General features: G+C 44.1%; 1 long non-coding RNA gene across 1 annotated transcript; it reads left to right on the top strand.

The window, feature by feature from the left end:
• Positions 1 to 6,174: 6,174 nt before the first annotated feature.
• LOC147084981 (uncharacterized) lies at positions 6,175 to 14,560 on the top strand. Its single transcript, XR_015075879.1, has 2 exons — positions 6,175 to 7,525; positions 11,559 to 14,560. It is a non-coding gene; the product is annotated as an uncharacterized LOC147084981 (long non-coding RNA).
• The last annotated feature ends 542 nt before the right edge of the window (positions 14,561 to 15,102 follow it).

Below are 15,102 nucleotides of genomic sequence, written 5' to 3'. Positions count from 1 at the left end.
CGTCCCTTCCCCCTTTAAGAGCTGGTCGGCACCACGGGGTCTGCTGTCAGTGCAAAAATGACCGCACCCGTGCTGCGCCCCGCCTGGGCGCTATCCCTCTGGACCGCCGGCTTAGCGCCTAAAGGTAGGAGTGGAACGCCTCTTTTAGCGCTCCACCACTCTCTTAGGGCGAAGCCACTGAATTTCCAGCAACGGGGCGCTACTTTGGGGCGGGCGCTAACTTCGGGCGGGCGCTAAGGTTAGCGCCCCAAAACTGTCTATACTGAAAATCTAGCCCTATATTTCAGGAGGTGGTCATACATATGAAGTTAATTAATTCAGATGTGGCCCATGGTCAGGGGCAGGACGGTGTGACTACGAGTGAGGCAGGTACGGGGATCCAAGAGGTAGTGTTGGAGGAGCCGCAGCCCTTGCTCTTGTCCAACAGGTTCGAGGTTCTTACTCCCTGTGGGGACAGGAGCAGGGACTGCAGGGAGGATGAGAAAACTGGCCACAGCACCGTGGAACGGGGGGCCATTCAAGAGGGGGGAGTAAATAGAAATGTTGTAGTGGTAGGGGATAGTATTATTAGAGGGATAGATAGAGTTCTCTGCAGCCGAGAGCGAGAGTACCGTAGGTTGTGTTGCCTACCCGGTGCCAGGGTTAAGGACATCTCCTCTGGGCTGGAAAGAAACTTGCAGTGGGAGGGGTGGATCCAGTTGTCGTGGTCCATGTTGGTACAAACGACGTAGATAGGACTAGGAAGCCGGTTCTGTTAAAGGAGTATGAGCAGCTAGGGGTCAAATTAAAAAACAGAACCTCAAGGGTAATAATCTCTTACCTGAGCCACGAGCGAATTTGGCTAGGACAAATAAAATTAGAGAGTTAAATGCGTGGCTCAAAGACTGGTGTGGGAGAAATGGGTTTTGCTTCCTGGGACACTGGCACCAGTACTGGGGCAGGAGGGAGCTGTTCCGTTGGGACGGGCTTCACTTGGCCAGTGTTGGGACTAGAGTCCTGGCGGATCATATAACTAGGGCTGTAGAGAGGGCTTTAAACTAACTAGTGGCGGGGAGGTTCCTGGAGAGCAAATAATAAAAATGACAACAGAGAAGGTCAGAGACTTAGGTAGCAGTGGGGAAATTAAAAACCAGAGCGTGTCAGGAAGGGGCAGAAGGTATGGAGTAAAAGGTAAAGTAATAAAAAGGGCAAAAGCAGGAACTAAGTGTCACAAAACATATTTGAAAGTTCTCTATCTGAATGCACGTAGCATTCGTAACAAAATAGACGAGTTAATGGCACAAATAACTACATATGGGTATGATCTTGTGGCCATTACAGAAACATGGCTGCAGGGTGACAATCCCTGGGAATTAAACATACCAGGTTATTTAACGATCAGGAAGGACAGGCAGGAAGGAAGGGGAGGTGGGGTGGCTATGTTAATAAAGGAAGGAATCACTGTAATACAGAGAAATGATGTTGGGTCAAAAGATCAGGATAATGAAACAGTTTGGGTGGAGATAGGAATAATAAGGGGAAAAAAACACTAGTGGGCGTAGTCTATAGGCCTCCGAACAGTGGCAACTCGGTTGGACGGAGCATCAACCAGGAAATAGTTGAGGCTTGTAATAAGGGAAGATCTATAATTATGGGGGATTTTAACTATCATATTAATTGGACAAATCAAATTGGGCAGGGCTGCCTTGAGGATGAGTTCATTGAGCAGTATGTAACTGAACCGACCAGGGGGCAAGCAACCTTAGATCTGGTCCTGTGTAACGAGACAGGATTAATTAAAAATGTCCTAGTAAAGGATCCCCTTGGAATGAGTGAACATAACATGGTTGAATTCCATATTCAATTAGAGGGTGAGAAGGTTGGATCTCAAACAAGCATGCTAAGCTTGAATAAAGGAGACTATGAAGGTATGAGAGCGGAATTGAGTAGAGTGGATTGGGAAAATAGATTAAAGGGTAAGACGATACATGATCAGTGGTGTACATTTAAGGAGTTATTTTACAACTTCCAAAAAATATATATTCCACTGAGAAGAAAAGGGTGTAAAAGAAAAGACAGCCATCCGTGGCTAAGTAAAGAAATTAAGGATAGTATTCAGCTAAAAACAAGGGCATATAAGGTAGCCAAATCTAGTGGGAGGATAGCGGATTGGGAAAACTTTAAAAGACAGCAAAAAATAACAAAAAGATTGATTAAGAAAGGGAAGATAGATTATGAAAGTAAATTAGCAAAAAATATAAAAACAGATAGTAAGAGTTTTTATAGTTATATAAAAAGAAAAAGGGTGGCTAAAGTAAATGTTGGTCCCTTAGAGGATGAGACCGGGAAATTAATGGTGGGAAATATGGAGATGGCAAAAACACTGAATGAATATTTTGTATCAGTCTTTACGGTAGAGGACACTAAGAATATCCCAACACTGGACAAACAGGGGGCTATAGGGGGGGTGGAGATAAACACGATCAAAATCACTAAGGAAGTGGTACTCGGTAAAATAATGGGTCAAGGCGGATAAATCGCCTGGACCTGATGGCTTACATCCTAGGGTCTTGAGGGAAGTGGTGGTAGGGATTGTGGATGCATTGGTAATAATTTTCCAAAACTCCCTGGACTCAGCAAAGGTCCCAGCAGACTGGAAAACTGCTAATGTAACACCCTTATTTAAAAAGGGCAGTAGACAGAAGGCTGGAAACTATAGAGCGGTTAGCCTAACATCTGTGGTAGGTAAAATTTTGGAGTCCATTATTAAGGAGACAGTAAAAGGACATTTGGATAATCATAATTTAATAGGACAAAGTCAGCATGGTTTGATGAAGGGGAAGTCATGTTTGACAAATTTGCTGGAGTTCTTTGAGGAAGTAACATATAGGGTGGATAAAGGGGAACCAGTGGACGTAGTGTATTTAGACTTCCAAAAGGCATTTGACAAGGTGCCACACAAAAGATTATTGCTTAAGGTAAAAAATCACGGGATTGGGGGTAATATTCTGGCATGGATAGAGGATTGGCTATCTAACAGAAGGCAGAGAGTTGGGGTAAATGGTTCATTCTCAGACTGGCAATCAGTAACTAGTGGTGTTCTGCAGGGGTCAGTGCTGGGTCCCCAACTCTTTACAATCTATATTAACGATTTGGAGGAGGGGACCGAGTGTAACATATCAAAGTTTGCAGATGATACTAAGATAGGAGGGAAAGTAGTGAGTGAGGAGGACATAAAAAACCTGCAAGGGGACATAGACAGGCTAAGTAAGTAGGCAGAGATTTGGCAGATGGAATACAATACTGGAAAGTGTGAGGTTATGCACTTTGGCAGGATAAATCGTAGAGCAAGTTATTATCTTAATGGCAAGAAACTGGAAAGTACTGAAGCACAAAGGAATCTGGGGGTCCTGGTGCAGGAACTCAAAAGGTTAGTATGCAGGTGCAGCAAGTGATTAAGAAGGCCAATGGAATGTTGGCTTTCATTGCTAGGGGGATAGAATATAAAAATAGGGAGGTATTGCTTCAGTTGTACAAGGTATTGGTGAGACCGCACCTGGAATACTGCATACAGTTTTGGTGTCCATACTTAAGAAAAGACATACTTGCTCTCGAGTCAGTACAAAGAAGGTTCACTCGGTTAATCCCGGGGATGAGGGGATGGACATATGAGGAGAGGTTGAGTAGATTGGGACTCTACTCATTGGAGTTCAGAAGAATGAGAGGCGATCTTATTGAAACATATAAGATTGTGAAGGGGTTGGATCGGGTGGATGCGGGGAGGATGTTCCCGATGATGGGTGAAACTAGAACTAGGGGGCATAGTCTTAGAATAAGGGGCTGCTCTTTCAAAACTGAGATGAGGAGGAACTACTTCACTCAGAGGGTGGTAGGTCCATGGAATATGCTGCCCCAAAAAGCTGTAGAAGCTACATCATTACATAAATTTAAAACAGAAATAGACAGTTTCCTAGAAGTAAAGGGAATTAAGGGTTACGGGGAGCGGGCAGGAATTTGGACATGAGTATAGGTTCGGATCGGTCATGGCCCTGTGGGTAGCGGAGCGGGCCCAGGGGCCGTGTAGCCTGATCCTGCTCCTATTTCATGTGTCTAATTCTGTTAGATTCAGGAGATGGTTCTGTGATAGTAGATTGGCGGTTAGGATCAGATCAGCCATGATCTTATTGAATGGCGGAGCAGGCTCGAGGGGCCGATTGGCCTACTCCTGCTCCTATTTCTTATGTTCTTATGTAGTGGCTCGCTGCTCTACTCTGCCTTGCTTGCTGTCTGCTATGCACTGCACGCTGACCCACGAGGCGCCGTGGGTCAGCGGGTCAGAGCAGCTGTCCAACAAACATGAGGTAATTTTTCCAAAACCCAACAGTGCCTATTGGTTTTCATGACCTGAAAGAATCACTGATGCCCCTGAAATTATGCTCCTCCTTTTGCAGCACCTTATCTAGTGCTCTCCTGCCAGATCTGGTGCCAAAATCTAAACGACTCTTTCCCATTCTGAAGAAAAAGTGCTGATCCAGTCGATGTCCGCACGGCTGCCTGCTGAGCGTTTATTTTAATTCTTTATTTTGATGTTATCTTCGCTGGTGAGGCCAGCATTTATTGCCCATCATCAGTTGCTCTTGAGAATGTGGTGGATTGTCTTCTTGAGCCAATGCAATCCTGTGATCACCGTTACTGATACTGAAATTAGATTTTTATTCCAGGTTTATTAAATTAACTGAATTTAAAATCCCCCAGTATCGGAATTTAACTCAGCTTTCTGGATCATTCGCCCAGGCCTCTGGATTACAAGATCAATAACATAACCACTAATAATAAGTATAAAATGCTGGAAATGCTCAGCTTGTCTAGCTGTATATAGAGAGTGGGAAACAGAGTTAACTTTTCAGGTTGATGACGTTTCATCATAACCATTATGCTACCATACACGTGCATATGGAAGTTTATTGGCTCAACTCCGGAGCGGTGGATGTAGTGACCTTGTACAGTGAGGGGCGCTGCTGAAATTAATATTTCGCTAATTAAGTAACTGCTGTTAATCTTGTTGCTTTTGTATTTTCTAGAGCGCTGCTGCAACATTTGGTTCTGAAATTGATTCGCTTTTCGTCCATTCAGGGAATCAATTTGTGCTTCAGTAGAAATTGTCACTGAACACTGGAGAACCAATAACCGACGTTGCTCAGGTAGAAATCTCCCCTTTGTCGCCAATATTAGAAATTGAGTGCACTTAAAAACTCAAACACAACAAGACTGCGAGTACAGAACATGTCGTGCTGCCAGTAACAAGGATCATAGAATAACTGACTCGACACTGTTGTGCCTACAATGACAGCGTTCTGTCACATGCCCTAATTTCATCTTACACACAAAACAAATACATATATTTCACGTGTGGATATTTACTTAGCACACGTTATGATTCACAACCATAACGACAGGTAACATTTTCTAGCTTTCGCCTTTGAAATTACTCAAATCCAGTTGAATTGTTGCATCGTTTCTTTGTAATGGATCTGATTATGTTCCTCGACTTCGGTAGACGGTTCACCTGTCTCGAGTTCCTGGAATTAACCCTGTAATTAGCTTTTTTTAAATTTTTATTGCACTCAAATTGAAATTTGTCTTCACTTTATAGTAACATGTTGCATATTTCATCATATCAGATTTCAGTTGGCAAAACCTGTTTGATAAATTACATGACATTTGTTCTCAACTTCATGTTGCACCAATGTTGCCTTTTGAAATTAAAATATACAATATTTCACACTGGAAACTAAAAACTTTTAATTATCATAGCATCATTGAAAGTTGCAGAATAGAAGGAGACCATTTCGGCCCACAGTGTCCGTGCCATACCTTTTAAACGTGGATGAGCTCTCTGTCTCTACCACCCTTTCAGGCAGTAAGTTCCAGATGCCCGCAATCCTCAGGGGCTGAGCCAGTGTAAACGGGAGTTGGTATGTGCTAAGATACGGACAGCAGAGTATGGAATTCATGTGTATGGATTGTCATTGTTTTGCAATCTAAATGATCAGTACAGTAAAAATCAAAATATTTTAGAGGCAATATTCTGCAGTGGCTGAATTCAGTGGGAGTTTTCCCTCATGGTCTCTGCTTGAACAGTCGTGCAGTGATCTAGAAAATGGAAAATGTGAAGGAGCTTGAGTACGAGGTAATTCGATGTAAGGACTTCAAATTAGGAGTGTTATATCGAAAATGCTGCTGCGTGAAAACTGTTGAAGTGATTTATGAGATTTGATCAATCTATCCCCAGTTATACAACGGTGTTCCGAGCTCGAGGGATCGCCAGTCCTGCTTCCATTGCACGATCGAGCTTACATGTTCTTCAACAAGCGGCATCTATTTACACACATTTCCCTGTTAGTTTACACCAGCACAAGACAATTATGACCGCTGTCAAATGCATCTTCTCAATTATGTGATTAGTTCCCACATCCATGAACTAATTCAAGAGTGTGAAATTGAAATAATTATTACCAGCTGTGAACCAGCTCCTTCTTTGATTCAGATTAAACATACCCATGTTCAGTCGTTACATCAGACTGCTGCGTAATAGATTCCTAACTGTTTTTGGATATTCCAGTTTCTATTTAACCGGCTGGGACATAAAACTGACAATGAACTCGGTGCTAACAGCAACTTACCATTTCCCCCCGCAAAATTGCAGTTTTGGTCAGTAGCACAAAATGATTGACACAGTAAGGGGACGTTCTGCTGAGGCTGGGGTTGAGGTAATTTGTCGTTGAATTTTGCTCTGCTGCGCCTGATGTTTGGGTTTTTGAACTAACACTGAGTGCCTGAAAGGGGAAAAGATCCCTTCTCAGCACTAGCTCTCCTGACCATGATAATAACAAAGATTTGAACCAAACACAAATGAAGAAATTTGTTCTGGGTACATATTCCTTTCGAGCCCTTTCATCCTGTTATCACCTTATGATATCCAAAGGCTGCCATGCTGGACACTTGCAACGCTCCAATCCATTTTTTTCAGTGTTGTGCAAACGCAGTGGTGGTGTTATAATTGTGGTGACCGATCAATCTCTCCCAGCCTCTTCTTCCGTTCTCATTGTATAAACAATTCCGGCTTGCTCTTGTTGCGAGGCAGAACAAGTGAGTCATCGTTCCTGACTGTTCTGACATCACGGAGAAGATCTTATTAGAACATGGATACAGCAGATTTATTCCTGCTCTTTGGTGAGTGGTGAAACAATTTTATACCAAAAGTGAAGGATTCCTGGGCTGTGGGGCAGCTGATTGGTAACTGTAAGTGGGAGGGCGGGACTGAGCCGGGTGGTGTCCAATCTCTGGTAGCTCAGTGGATAAAAACAACTCCTAGTTTGGTGTGGAGTGCTCCCATTGGAGAGGTTTCGGAGCGGGTACATGCTGGTGCTCAATTCTCAGTGGGAAACGGTGTTAATATGCAGGAAAGTTTTGCGATTTTCAGCAGAGAGAGAAGCGAAGAGAGTGACCGCTGCTGCCCCGCTGTCGAGTGTTGATTAGCGAAATGGTAAAACAGATAGGAGCCGCCCTTCTTGTTCCAGTGTGAGTCACCTCCTTCATAAGAGGAAGGGAAATAATGGAGAAAGGGAACTAAAACACACAGATTTGGTGTAATAACTCACAATTTAAGCTCACCAGGTTTGAGGTGTCCCATATATTGTAGTATCGGTTCTGTAATGCACTGTGCCATTTACAACACAGGGCAGGAATGCAACCTGTGCGGAAAATAAATGCAGGCGCGGTGTAAAATGGACTGCGATTCGCTATGAGCCAGTTTTGCCTTCGTGGTGAAGAGCAATATAACACCAGATATGCGGGTTAGGTTGATTGGCTATGATAAATTGACCCTTAGTGTTAGGGGGATTAAATACGTGGGGTTACAGGGATAGGGTGGGACATGTGTTGGTGTAGGGGTTACGGGGATCGGGTGGGATATGTGTCGGTGCAGGCTCGATGGGCCGAAATGGCCTCTATCTGCACTGTGGGGTTTCAGTGATTCTGTGATATCAAAGATACCCTTGGGGTGATATTAGACTCGGCTTGGCTGCAATACTCGCGGCCTCTCATTGGTCGCCTGTTAGATGTTTGGCCCGATGCTCAGTTCCATGAAACTCGGAAACGTATTTTGCATTGCTGCAGAAGTTTCTCATACATCTGCTGCTGACTTTTTCACTGTAGCAGTTTTTGGGGCTCGGTGGAGCGTTTCTCAAGGTTAGTGTCCACGTTTTTCTCTTAAAACAGCGATACTGATCAATTGCCGTTCCACACTGCTGAATAATTGAAGTCACTTTTTATGTAAACTAAGTTGATTGTCGTAATAAGTCGTATTGTGGCATTGGTAGCGATAATGTAGCTCTGCATCGCGGTAGCTGTCAATGCAGCGGCAAAATCTGTCCTTGTTTTCTGAAAGTGCACCCGTAACCTTTCTCTGGTGTGGGTTAGAAACTACACACAATCCCAGGTGGGACAGTACCAGTGCTCTATATAATTTTTGACATGACTTCTATTGATCAAATCTATGCTTAACTTTGTCAGCAGCCCAAAGCCCAGAAATCGACTGAATGAGTTGAACGATCAATCAGTCATCACTCCAGATCCCTTTCCTGACTATCCCTTGTCAGAACTCGGCAATTGCTTGCATACCCGCTCTCTCACCATTAACCCAGTGCATCGTTACGCCTCTGCCTTCCCTCTCGCCTTCTATGGTCCCAGGGTTGAATATATTGAACAATCCCATAGCCAGCCTTCGTGGCTCATTTGTTATTCTCCAAAGTGCCCATCAAAGGAACTGTCGTTCGCCTCTTCGGAGCATCAACCTGAATAGTTCCACATCCTCTGTTGCTGCGCGTCCCAAGCAGTGTGTCTGCTGACCACTAACCTCAGCATCCTCCTTCCCGTCACACTTACCCCACCATCCACTACCTCCTTGGACTCTTCAGTGACTCAATTACCACTCCACCTAATTTCTATCTAGAATGACGGTTCACTCGCCAACAACCCCTTTCTATCCAGGTAGATAACTGTGTGACTGCGTTGTCAATGTGGCTTTGACTGAGACTTGACACAGAGTGGTAATACCTTGATCCTCACTGAAGTCTCCCGTCAGCTTGTAAATTCCATCACCTGCCCCAACAAATCGTCATGGGAGCAGCGACTCGCACAATATCTCTTCTCTGAATCCACTTTACCTTCTACCGCTCACAGTGCATCACCCTTCTCCGTTGTCTGGCCTATTTATTAAATGACCTTTGTTTTCATTATGCCCAAGCCCATACCGAGCTTACCCCTTATAAATTACAGCCAGGCCATTGAGGATTGGAATCAAGACACACATCTTCACACATGATCTAATTGAATGGCGGGACAGACACCAAGGACGGAATGGTATACTCGTGTCCATATCTTCCTACCTTCCTAACCCTAATTTAAGAATAAACTAGAAGATCGGAACCACCTATCTGGATGGTTGTGATATTCATTGCCCTTCGATTCATTTCAACTCAACTCAGATTCGTGGAGTCAAATTACTTATTTATAGCTAGAGCGTTAAATAGAATTAATATTCACCATCATAATGTGTGCAAATCAATGAGATGATATTTAGGAGAAAATAGTCTTCATATTTTTTTCAGATCCTCTGTTAACTCCACAAATTGCTCTGGACCAATATTCGCGTGTGTAAGTAATAGCAGAGGCGGCCATGCTAATGTGTACCAGTCCCGGGGGCTCTAGCGGAGGCCCGGTCACTTTCTGCAGCAGCAGCAAGTTACTGAATCGCACACCTCAAGATCGGAGATTTCATTGACTCCACATCGATCACGTCACTGATGGAGACAGAGGATCGTACAATTGCCGGGTCACAAAATATATTTCGGGAAGAAAGATCCAATCACAGCCCAGTCTCCCTGTCTAAATAACTAAGACGTAAATGTGGCTGCCATTTCCAACAAGTTTACAATCGGTGTTTAAACGAATGAATCGCTAAAGCTATTGGTCAACAGCCGATGCCATGAGATTCTGGATATGTGTTCCACGTTAATGAAAATGTTGGTTATTAAAAGTCGATTCGCAAGGATTTCACCAATTAGAAAATGCCTTGTGAAGCGTGGATTGTGAAATGTACCAAAAAGGCACTTTGTTGTTCCATATATTTCACTCATTCTCGCTGTTTTGTCCCAGTTTCCGTTAAGCACTCGCACTCCTCCCAGCTCGTGTACCTGAGAGCAGAAGAGGAAAATCCGCTGGGTGTCATCAGCGTTTGTGCGGGCTCACTCTTACTGAAAGGCTTCATTTTAACAACGGGCGATGGTGTAACATAAGCGAAATGGAATATAACGCTCACTATACACCTCGCCCGATTTTCCAGACTAATGAATTTAATGGAAATGTAATTGGCGCGAGGTTTGTAACTGGCAGCCAATCCACTATCGCCCGTTTAACACCAATATCAAAGGTTACAATCGCCCCCATTGGGCAGTAGGAACTCAAACATGATTGTGTGAAATGCAAATTTAAAATGGATCTCAGAAATCAATCACTCGCAGTGCAAGAAAGCCTTTTAACTAAATACCCCCGAGGACTGAGTGAAGCAGAATGAATTGTGTTACTCTAAAATTCACTTGATTCAGCGGTTTAAGTTGGAGACATAAAGGAATGTCCGTTGATGGGCCGTAGTGTTTTCTTATTTTCCCCTGACGAGTTGGTTAAATTGATAGTAAATATTATAAGTGCTCGTTATGACAGTGAGGCCAATATCAGTAATCGCTGTCAGACACTACCTGGCCCCTATCAACAAATCTCACCCTGGATCAATTAAAACTGTCAAAATAGAAACAAAATGTAAATCGTAGGAAACACAAACTTGATAACTAATACTCTCACTTTATTTTTGGTAGGGCTTATCATTAGTTAGCCGCCTACCTCACCCCAAAACCGCTCAGAATCTCTTCACCTGGATGCACTTGTTTGTGAAAGAAGTCCAGGCAGATTGTTTTCCAGCGTTGCAGAAGAGTTTGCCTGCAGACCACTAGAGGGAGTCCGTTTCTTTCCTCGGGAAGCTGGAATATAATTAAGATTAAGGGGCCATTTCATATACACGGGGGCGGCATTGTACACTTGGTGGAACACGTGACAGGATGGGAAAATGAGAGCCAAAGTAATGAAAATCATCCCGTGAGTCCAGATGTCTTGAAATTAATGAATGAATAATGGAAAGTGTTTGTGTATTACAAGTGTAATACAGGTGAGAGTGCCTCTGAAATCACCCTGCGGAATAGAAGTCTATCAACACTCCATTCCTTCATTTGAAAATCGATTGTCCATGGTTTAGCAAGAGTTTCCTTCTCTATAATCCAGTTTGCTCCTCAGTTACACTAGCAGAAATAGTAATTTCAGCTTAATTCCTTCTCCTTTCTCCACTCGCTCCGATGTAAACACTTCCCTTTAACACAGCACAATCGTTATTTCGGTACTAACATTGCACTGAACAGGAACATCCACGGACCCATTTCACATTGCGGCTTCTATTTATTTTACCACAGATCCTCTAACACCACTCGTGATATCACTTGATCAACCGACCGGGGTGTATTCAGAAGGAGAGACAGTCACCATTGCCTGCACCGTGACTGGAGAATATTGTGATAAATACTTAGACTTTTACCGGGATAGACAACCGCTGTCCTTTTTAGACACATCATCACAAAGGACACCTTGGAAAGATTCCCGGTCACCAGTACAGCCCAAGGAGGGCGCTACCAATGTCAATATGGAACCTCCGTCATGAGAAGGTTGTTGGTGTCCCCGCTTAGCGAGGCTGTGACGGTCACTATAGCAGGTTTGTGAAGTGCAACCTAAAATTCTAATGGCCCAGAAATTCGGGTCTCCACGGGTGAGTACGCACGGGGTACTCACCGGTACACCCAATGGAAGTGCTTGTTTCATGCATGCATGCACTGCGCATGCGCGGGAAACTGGCACTTCCGTTCCCCTGAAAGAAGAGGTTCAGAGGTGGAATGCGTGCGCAGGAGAGGCAGCGCGTGCGCACCGAACTTGTGGGCCCAGAACTTGGTGTCGGGGGCTTGCCGCGCGTGCAAGCCCCCGATGTGCGCTTAGCCGGCGCGCCGACATCTGAAACCTGGCCCGCAGTGGATTTCCTGTCACAGGCCCGGTTCAGATGTCGGCGCGCAGTGTTTAGCTGATCCAGCGGCGTACTTAGTGCGATGTGCCGGCTGGGACCAGGTGAGCACTCTGCTGCCAATCGGGGGAGGGGAAACTCATTCATCAGTTTGGTCGTAAAGACTGTCAAACTCATGAAAAGTACGGGCGCCCAAAAGACTAGTTTAACTTTAATTAAAATTTAATAAAACATCCCAATAATTAAATAAACTATAAATAACTTTAAAAAACGATTTAAAACAACTAATAAAACTACGATTTCGGGTCTAAAAATAAACTTACCTTAATGTAATGCCCTTAAAAATAATGAAGCTGTGGAAAAAATGTAATAATTTTAAATAATAGACCACTTACCTTGAAGAATCCACTCCTTACGCCTCCTTTTTTATTTCCAAAAAGTTCAGGCCCTTGCACACGCGCAAACCTGTCACAAAACAGGAATTCCATTGCGCGCGCGCTGCCTGTGCAGTCGCACGCGTTCTGCCTCTTAACCCCTTGGGTCAGAGGGCAGGAAATGCCGGTTTTCAGCGCATGCGCTGTGCATGCTGAAAACCGGCAATTCCTCCGGTCACACGCGTGAGTACCCCGTCCGTACTCACGTGTTGTGACAGGCAGCACGGTGGCATAGTGGTTAGCACTGTTGCCTCACAGCGCCAGAGACCCGGGTTCGAATCCAGCCTCGGGCGACTGTCTGTGTGGAGTTTGCACATTCTCCCCGTGTTTGCGTGGGTTTTCTCCGGGTGCTCCGGTTTCCTCCCACAGTCCAAAGATGTGCGGGTTAGGTTGATTGGCTATGATAAATTGACCCTTAGTGTTAGGGGGATTAAATACGTGGGGTTGGTGGGATATGTGTTGGTGTAGGGGTTACGGGGATCGGGTGGGATATGTGTCGGTGCAGGCTCGATGGGCCAAAATGGCCTCTATCTGCACTGTGTGATTTCTGTGATTCTGAATTACTGGGCCATGGTTTTTTTACAGGTTTTCCCGGGAGGGTAAGTCTCCAGGAGTTACAATTTAAAAAAGCAGGCGCAAGGCCTGGTTTTTACAAGGTAAGTGGTGAATTAATTAAAATTAAAACATTTTTTCCACAGCTTTATTATTTTTAAATAACTTAAAGAAAGGTAAGTCTACTTTTAGCCCCGTTAGAAAACGTCATTATTTTTTTCAAAAATTTAAATTATTGATTAAAATAGTTATTTCATGTAATTTATAGTTTATTTTAAAAATGTGATGGTTTTTAAAATTTATTTGAAGATTTCGTGATGTTTTGGGGCTTATAGTATTTATAAGGTTTGACAGGTCAAACTTATGAATGAAGCATTCCCTGCTGCCATTGCCTCTCCATGGCCCACGTGATCCCAGGGGACGCTTCGAACTAGCTGCGCCCCTGGGATACGCAAGCACTGTGCGCCGGCAGTTGGAGGAGGCCCAGGATCGGATTTCCATGCGGGCCCACAGCTCAACGGCCGGCGCGGTAGGTAAGTGCTGTTCAGGGGCTTGCACCCACGGGAACCCTCCGGCCCGAAATTCTGGGCCATTATGTCTAATCAACGTTCGTAGTATTTTCCAAAGATATCTTCCCTGTTTTAAAGTAGCAGTGTTTAATATTTGCGGAGAGGTTATCTGTTGGTCCCGATTTTAACAGAGGGTGGCAGTTGTAAACACGCATCCAGAACAAAGGGAGACATCGAGGCCCAGCCCGTTTTAATGGCCAGGCCTCATTTCCATAAACCTCGTAAGGACTCCAGCTGTGCACGTCGAAAGCAGCTGGGTGTCCTCCTGTGTTCCATATTGTCAGCCAATGCATTTAGATCAGTAATAAAGTGCCTTACACCTGTTACAAGCTTGTCAGGGAGATGGGTACAGTCTCTGACCAGAAACGTTGTTCCTTTAAAAAGTAGATATGTGACATCAAGACAAGTTAAGACATCGCACCTCCTGATAAATCTTTCACAGAATGCACAATCGTTTCTTTACAAATGGTAATGTTAAACAGGCCATGAAGCTTTTTAATTTATGTCTGCGTTAATTCCAAGAAGAGTGTGTTAGATTCGAATTTTCAGAGCAAAACCAGATGGAGAGACGGAACGGCTGACAAAGTTGAAGTTTATTAGAAAACGTCCGGGAGGCCTTGTGCATGAATGGAGAGAGGGAAGTCTCCTCAGACTCGCACCGAGTTCGCAAATGAAAATCAGCAATACAGGCATTGACATACCTTTCAATAGGCAACGCCCACCGATTACAAAAGTGGGCGTACACGTACAATCCACGTCACTACAGTTACTCTCTTATTGGTTGACATGGTTGTCACTCAACTGTCAGGGCCCGCCTTGAGGTGTCCTGTGACAATAAACATCTCACGCTAGTTGTGGTTTCTTCTTATCAGTAAGCGCATAGGTTCCACACAGTAGCTTTTAGCAAGGCTGCAACCAATAATACAAACCTAAGGGTGTGCTGATATATATTAAGCCCAATATCCCAGCAGTGTTAGTTGTCCTCTGTGCTGTCAATTTCAATATCCATTCTCGAGTTGTCTTACCCCAAAACGTAAAAATGCTTTTTGGGGGACTCCAGTCACATCATGAGCTCACTGAAACCCTCAAACAACAGGGAAATGCTGTATCTGATTATCCGAATTGGGCCTCACAATTGTGCAGCTCGTACTTAAAAACGTGTTGGTTGATCACCTAATACTGGATTGGTACTGTTTTTTCCCAAGCTCTGTTACCTACGAAACAAAATTATTACAGTCACAGTTAAATTCAGACTTACAATCATTTAAAGCGATATTACAGTTTAACATCTAATCAACAAATCATGGACTTAAAAGATTCTCCAGATCTCTCTTATCCATCTTGTGGATAATTCTTACGAAATATGATTTCTCCTTAGCCCTCAATACTCCCA

Source organism: Somniosus microcephalus, unplaced genomic scaffold, assembly GCF_052327205.1.
Source record: "Somniosus microcephalus isolate GS21.2 unplaced genomic scaffold, FLI_Smic_1.0 unresolved_chr9, whole genome shotgun sequence".
NCBI lineage: Eukaryota > Metazoa > Chordata > Chondrichthyes > Squaliformes > Somniosidae > Somniosus > Somniosus microcephalus.
The sequence above is the reverse complement of the archived record's forward strand: the minus strand, read 5'-3'. Positions and strand labels throughout refer to the sequence as shown.